The 6,128-nt window shown below is 50.1% G+C and overlaps 1 protein-coding gene across 4 annotated transcripts in view; it reads left to right on the top strand.

Moving 5' to 3' along the window:
- Positions 1 to 6: 6 nt before the first annotated feature.
- Positions 7 to 6,128, top strand: part of Ccl25 (C-C motif chemokine ligand 25) — a 26,910-nt gene continuing 20,788 nt past the window's right edge. Inside the window, exons 1-4 of one of the 4 annotated variants that reach the window (XR_002024769.2) lie at positions 7 to 294; positions 617 to 727; positions 1,618 to 1,732; positions 4,092 to 4,399. The gene's annotated coding sequence lies outside the window, so the exon portion shown is untranslated. The other 3 variants (XR_002024767.2, XR_002024768.2, XM_010605663.2) reach the window with 3 other exon arrangements.

Raw genomic sequence — 6,128 nt, forward strand, 5'->3', positions numbered from 1 at the left:
GGGCCTGAGGGCCACCGGAGACGCGGGTGGCCAGCGATGGCCGCGGAGAGGGCGAGCTGGGGCCAGGCCCCTGGAGGCCGACTAGAGGCAGCGGTCCAGAAGAGGCGCTCTTTGCCCAACGCTTATCGTGTGCCCCACATTTGTCCACCCACCACCGCTGCCGCCCAGCAAGGTAGGAGCGGTCAGCGCGCCAAGGATATGGGAACAGGACCTGAGTTCGAATCCCGATCCTGACGTTTCCACACTACGTGCATTTAGACTGACGTCACTTCTCCAGGCCTCAGTTTCCTTCAGGTGCGGTGAGGAGGCGGACACCAGACACAGGACGTGATCAGTGCTCCATTAGTGCTAGCCATTATGGCAAGTAGGTTGCCAGAAGCCCATCTTCCCATTCATTTATTTATTAACACTTTATTAAGCTCCTATTATGTGCCAGTCATTGTTTGAGTCATGAACAGAGAATGGACCCCACCACCACCACCAAATATATCTATTTTGGGCTGTCATTCTAGGCCAGCATTGTCCAAGAGAAATGTATGCAACCTACAAGTGTAATTTGGAAATTTTTTTAGTAACTGAATTGTTTTCTTTTCTCTGTTTGGTGTTTTTGAGACAGAATCTCACTGTGTAGTTCAGACTGGCCTTGAACCCACCCTGTCGCTGGTAGCTGAGGATGGCCACAAATTCACAGCAGTCCTGCCTTGCCTTCCACATACTGGGATTACAGGTGTGCACATCCATGCCTTGCAAAATTTACTTCTGTTTTTGTTTTTGGTTTTTTTAGACAGGGTCTCGCTATGTAGTTGAGACTGACCTGGAACTCACTATGTAGCCCAGGGTGGTCTGAACTCACAGTGATCCTCCTGCCTCAGCCTCTGAGTGCTGGGATTACAGGCGTGCACCACCACGCCCGGCTCAAAATTTACATTCTTAATCAGTGCAGTCCAGTAGAAATTCAATCAAGCCACAAATTTGTCAACTACATTTATAATTTAAATGTATTAAATTGTGAGCTAGGGATTTGGCTCAGTGGTAGAGAAGTTTGCCTAACATACACAAGACTAAGTTTGACCACCAGCACCACACACACACACACACACACACACACACACACACTTACAGCTGTTTTTAAAAAGGGGGAAAATGATGTTAATTTTCTTTTTTTTTTTTGGTATGGGGGATGGAACTCAGGACATTGTGCTTGCAAGACCACTGAGCTGAATCTCAGGTCCTCACATGATGTTAATTTAAATAATATGGCTTGGTTTTGTTTGGCTTGGCTTTTTGAGACAGGGTCTTGTTGTGTAGCCCAGGCTGACCTCAAACTCACAGCGATCCTCCTGCCTCAGCTTCCCGAGTGCTGGGATTACAGGCGTGCACCACAGTTGTGTAGTTCAGGCTGGCCTTGAACTCAATGTGTAGCCCAGGCTGACCTCAAACTCACAGCAATCCTCCTGCCTCAGCTTCCCGAGTGCTGTGATTACAGGCGTGCACCACCACACCTAAGGTTTTATTTAACCCAGTATGTCCAAAATATCACTGCAACATGTGATCCACATAACAAGTTAAGAGATCTTTTACATTCTGTTTTTTACCCCATGTGCTCTTGAAATCTAGTGTGCGTGTTACATCTCAAGGACTCACCAGTCACACGTTGCCAGTGGCTACTGCGTCAGAACTTACAGTGTAGACGGAGAGGCGGATAAGAAATAAGTGGATTCTACCTCCAGTGGTAAGAAGCAAAGTAAATGAGGGGAACATGGGGGTTGCGGTTTGAAAGGAAGTGGTCAAGAAGGTTGAAAAGATGGCATTTGCAAAAGGACCCAAAGGAGTTGAGAACACTGAACAGAAATTTGCATTCTCGTCATTTAGCACTGTCTGAGAGAAGTTTTCGAGGTGATGGGTGTGTTCTGTATCAGCACCATCCAGTTCAGTAGTCTGTGGCTCTGCTCCTTTTGGGCATGTGACATGTGGCTGAGGAATTGAAGTTTTAATTGCATTAATTTTTCATTAATTTTGCTAAATGTGGCAGTGCACGTATGTAATCCCAGCCCTCAGAAGACTGAGGCAGGAGGATCTCTGTGAGTTTGAGGCCAGCCTGGGCTAAATAGTGAGTGCAAGACCAGCCTGAACTATGTAGCAAGACCCTATCTCAAAAAACCTGTTCAAAAATTGTTTTAAATTAATTTAAATCATTACACCGGGCATTGTGCCACACACCTGTAATCCCAGCCCTCTGGAGGCAGAGGCAGGAGGATCGCCATGTGTTCTAGGCCAACGTGGGCTGTGTAACATGAGGCATTGGGTGCTGAGCTCCAGGGATACAGCGGTGACGATCCCACTCCCCTGCAGGGAACTCAAGAGTCGCCTGTGGGGAATGGGTCTAAGAGGGTGGTTCTGACACACAAGGCCTGCAGCCCGGGGCAAATTTCTTAATATCTCTGGGCCTCAGCCTCCGCCCCATAAATTTGGGGTGATTATAATACTTCCTGAGGGCACTGTGAGAATGAAATGAAATAACCTACTTTTAGAAACTCTGGAATAGAACCTGACCAAAAAAAAAAAAAGTGCTTATTGCACTTATTTTCTTTCTCTCTCCCTCTCTGTCTCTATTTCTGTGGTGCTGAGGATGGAACTGAGGCCCTGCACATGCCCGGCAAGATTCATCTTTTCCTTATTCCTACTAATAATGAGGGGCACCAATGATCACAGTCTACAGAGACAGCACACTGGGACAGCACATGACAGGAAGGCCCGGGTGCCTGTAGGGTAGCCAGGGAAGGCTTGCCTTGGTGTCAGTGTCTCCGCTGTGGCACCGGGAGGGAAAATAGGCAGGAAGAATAGCAGTGCCAAGTACAGCAGCACACTCTTGTAATCCTGACTGCTCAGGAGGCTGAGGCAGGAGGAGACCAGCCCGGGCATCTTAGACCCTGCTCATCAGTTGCCTTGCTGTTGGGGGCGGACAGAATGCCTGATATACACACAACTCATGGGACAGAAGGTTGATTTGGGATCACAGTTGCAAAAGTGTCGGTCGGTGGTCAGTCATGTTTCTGGCTCCAAGGTAGAAACATCTTGGCAGAGGCACGTAGCAGAGGAGACCTGCTTACCTCACAGCAGACAGGAGGGGTTGGGAAGGGACACAGAGAGGAAGGAGACCAGGACAAGTATACACCCACCCAGGTACCTGCTTCCCCAGGCAGGCCCCGCCCCCTCATCAGTGGGTGATGTTAGAACAACTACGATCCAAACACCTTCCAGATACCTCACCTCTGAGGGCATGAACCTCTTCGAGGGCATTTTTGATTCAAACCATAACACTTTACCTAGCACATGCGAGGCCCTGGGTTCCATCCCCAACTCCACAAATAGTGCATCAAGTACAAAGGTCCTGAGGCAGGCGGGACCCAGCAGACTTGGGAACTGAGGGGAGGCCAGCTGTGGAGACTTGTGCCATTGAGGACACGCATGCAGCTGGTAGGATCAGGTCACACAAGGCCTCACTTTTGTTTACAACTTGAGTACCAGTCCTGAAGGTAAGGAAAATGACTCTCGTGCTCAGGTCTAGCAAGCGCAGCAATGATTTGAACCCAGATCTGCTTAGTTTTAGAGATTTTCATTTGAGAAGGGAACTCATTTCTGCTTTTGTCTTGGGTCAGAATCAAGTCCCGGGCCCCTCCCTGAGCCCAGGCTGTCAAGGGGCACAGATGACTGGGTCCTGCCCTAGAGGACACCGTGGCCCCGAGGGAGAGACAGGCGCTGGGCACAGGGACCCACCCAGTGGGAGGGGACAGGCACAGATGGGTCCAATGGGGCGTGGTGAGGAGGGGGCAGAGGAGGGGGAGGGGCTGCAGCAGAGCAAGGGCACAGACTGGGCGCGGGAGACCTTGGGGGGCCAGGGCAGGCACAAGGCGGGGAGGTGAGCGGCGTCTGCCCTGACTTTGGAGTCGCCAGAGTCAAGTGGAGAAGTTGGTGTGTGACCCCATCACTGGGCGCCACCTCAGAATGACCTAGTCGGACTCCTGCCTGTGTTCGTACAGCCTGGAAGCTGGAATGAGCTTTTTTTTTTTTTTTTTTTTTTTTTGTACCAGGGATTGAACTCAGGACCCTGCGCTTGTAAGGCAGGCGGCAGATTGGGATGAAAAAAAAAGATGGCAGTGCTTTGTGACACGTGAAAATGACACCAGAATACAGATCTCAGCATCCTTAATTGTCCGGTGCACAGACAGCCGCTCTTCCGCACACCACTGTGGCTGCCCTAGAGCTGCAGGCAGAGGATGGTGGGGCTTCATGTACACCAGGCCTCATCCTTCTGTCCTCACGGGTCTGAAGTTGCTTGTTTTTTTGAGACAGGGTCTCACTATGTAGTTCAGATTGCTCTGGAAGTCACTGTGTAGCCCAGGCTGGTCTTGAACTCACAGTCATCCTCCTGCCTCAGCCTCCTGAGTGCTGGGATAACAGGCATGCACCACCACACCCGGCTTGCTTGGTTTTGTTTTGAAACAGAGCCTGCTGGTTCGGGCTGCCCTTGAGCTCACCTGGTAGCCCAGGTTGCCATTGAATTTGCAATCCTTCCGCCTCGGTCTCCCACGTGCTGGGATGACAGGCCTGCACCACCACAGCTGGCCTGCAGTACTCTTTATAAGAAGGCAGAAGGAGGGTCAGTGTTAGAGCCCGGAAGACGCTAAGCTGTTGGTCCTAATGACAGAGGAAGAGGCCATGTGCTGAGGGAGGCCGGCACCTCTAGGAGCTGGAAAGGACAGGAAACAGATCTTCCCCAGAGCCTCTAGAATGGACTAGACTTGCCAGCATCTTGATTTTAGGCTGCTAGAACTTATTTCAGACTTCGGATATCCAGGGCCAAGGGATAAATATGTGGTGTTTTAAAGCCACTCAAGTTGTAGTATTGATTACAGCAGCCATAGGGACTGCGTGATTAGGCAACAAGCATGTCAAAGAAGTTAAGTTGCTAAGTTACCCAGACTGGCCTTGAATGTGGGTCCCCTGCTTCAGCCTCCCTCAGTGCTGGATAGGCGTATGCCACCAGGCCCAGCAAAATTTATCTTTTAGCTGATAGAATTTAAAAATGAGATTTAGTTCCAGGTCAACCTCAAGCAGGTAGTGAGACCCTGTCTCAAAAAACCCAAAAATAAAAATATAAAAATAAAAATGAGATTTAGCGTGTTGTTTTTCATTTGAAGGAAAAGAACCAGCAGCAATTGGGAAATTGAGTTTAAGGAGGAGGGAAGGCCAGGGAGTCTGGGGTACAGAGAGGCAGTGGAGTCTACAGGTTTAGGAGGTTCTCGGGGCTTGCTGAGCAGGTCAGTTAGATGCAGAGACCACTTTCAGAAGACTTGAGCCCAGCAAGTCCTCCCAGCATGGTGGCACACGGATGTCATCCCAGCTCTTGGGAAGCTGAGGCAGGAGGATCACAAGTTGGGGCCCAGCCTGGCTATCTCAGTGACTTTTAGAGAGCCTGTCTGAAAAAGAGAAGGGCTGGGGATGAAGCTCCATCTGAAGGCCCTGGGTTTGATTGGGAGTTACTACAAAAACAAAAAGGCTCAAATCCTTTGGGGGCCCAAGCTCAACCTGACTCCAGCCCAAGGAGAACTAGAAGCATTATATTTTTTTCCTAAGTAGCTGAATTGATGTTCACTTTAGCAAAGGTCTGGCATTCAGCCCCCAGTGAGGTCACAGCCAAAGGACAGATGGCCTCACGGTCACAAGTCCGACTTGGGGGCTGGCCCTGGGGTGAGCACAGCACCACTGTCTCCCTGCAGGTATTGCTGTGCTCATAAATTCCCTTCTCCAAGCCTCGGGCTGCTCTCTGTAAAAGTCTGGCGCAGGGCTGCCTGCCTGCCTTCCTAGCATTCCCGGAGGCTGAAGCAGGAGGATCACAAGTTTGAGCTCAGCCTAGACAACTTAGGAAGACTCTGTCTTCACTTTAAGGGGGGAAAAAGAAAGGTTGGGAATTTAGCTGAGTTCGAGGCCCTGGGTTCAACCCCAGTGCCACACAAAAGAACAAAGAGGAGGGCTGGGGATTTAGCTTTGTGGTTCCACTGCCTGCCTCGCAAGCACAAGGACCCAAGTTCGATCCCTGGTACCAAAAAAAAAAACAAAAAAAAAAA

The sequence above is a fragment of the Fukomys damarensis genome, unplaced genomic scaffold (genome assembly GCF_012274545.1).
Source record: "Fukomys damarensis isolate Sample0158 unplaced genomic scaffold, DMR_v1.0_HiC HiC_scaffold_37, whole genome shotgun sequence".
NCBI lineage: Eukaryota > Metazoa > Chordata > Mammalia > Rodentia > Bathyergidae > Fukomys > Fukomys damarensis.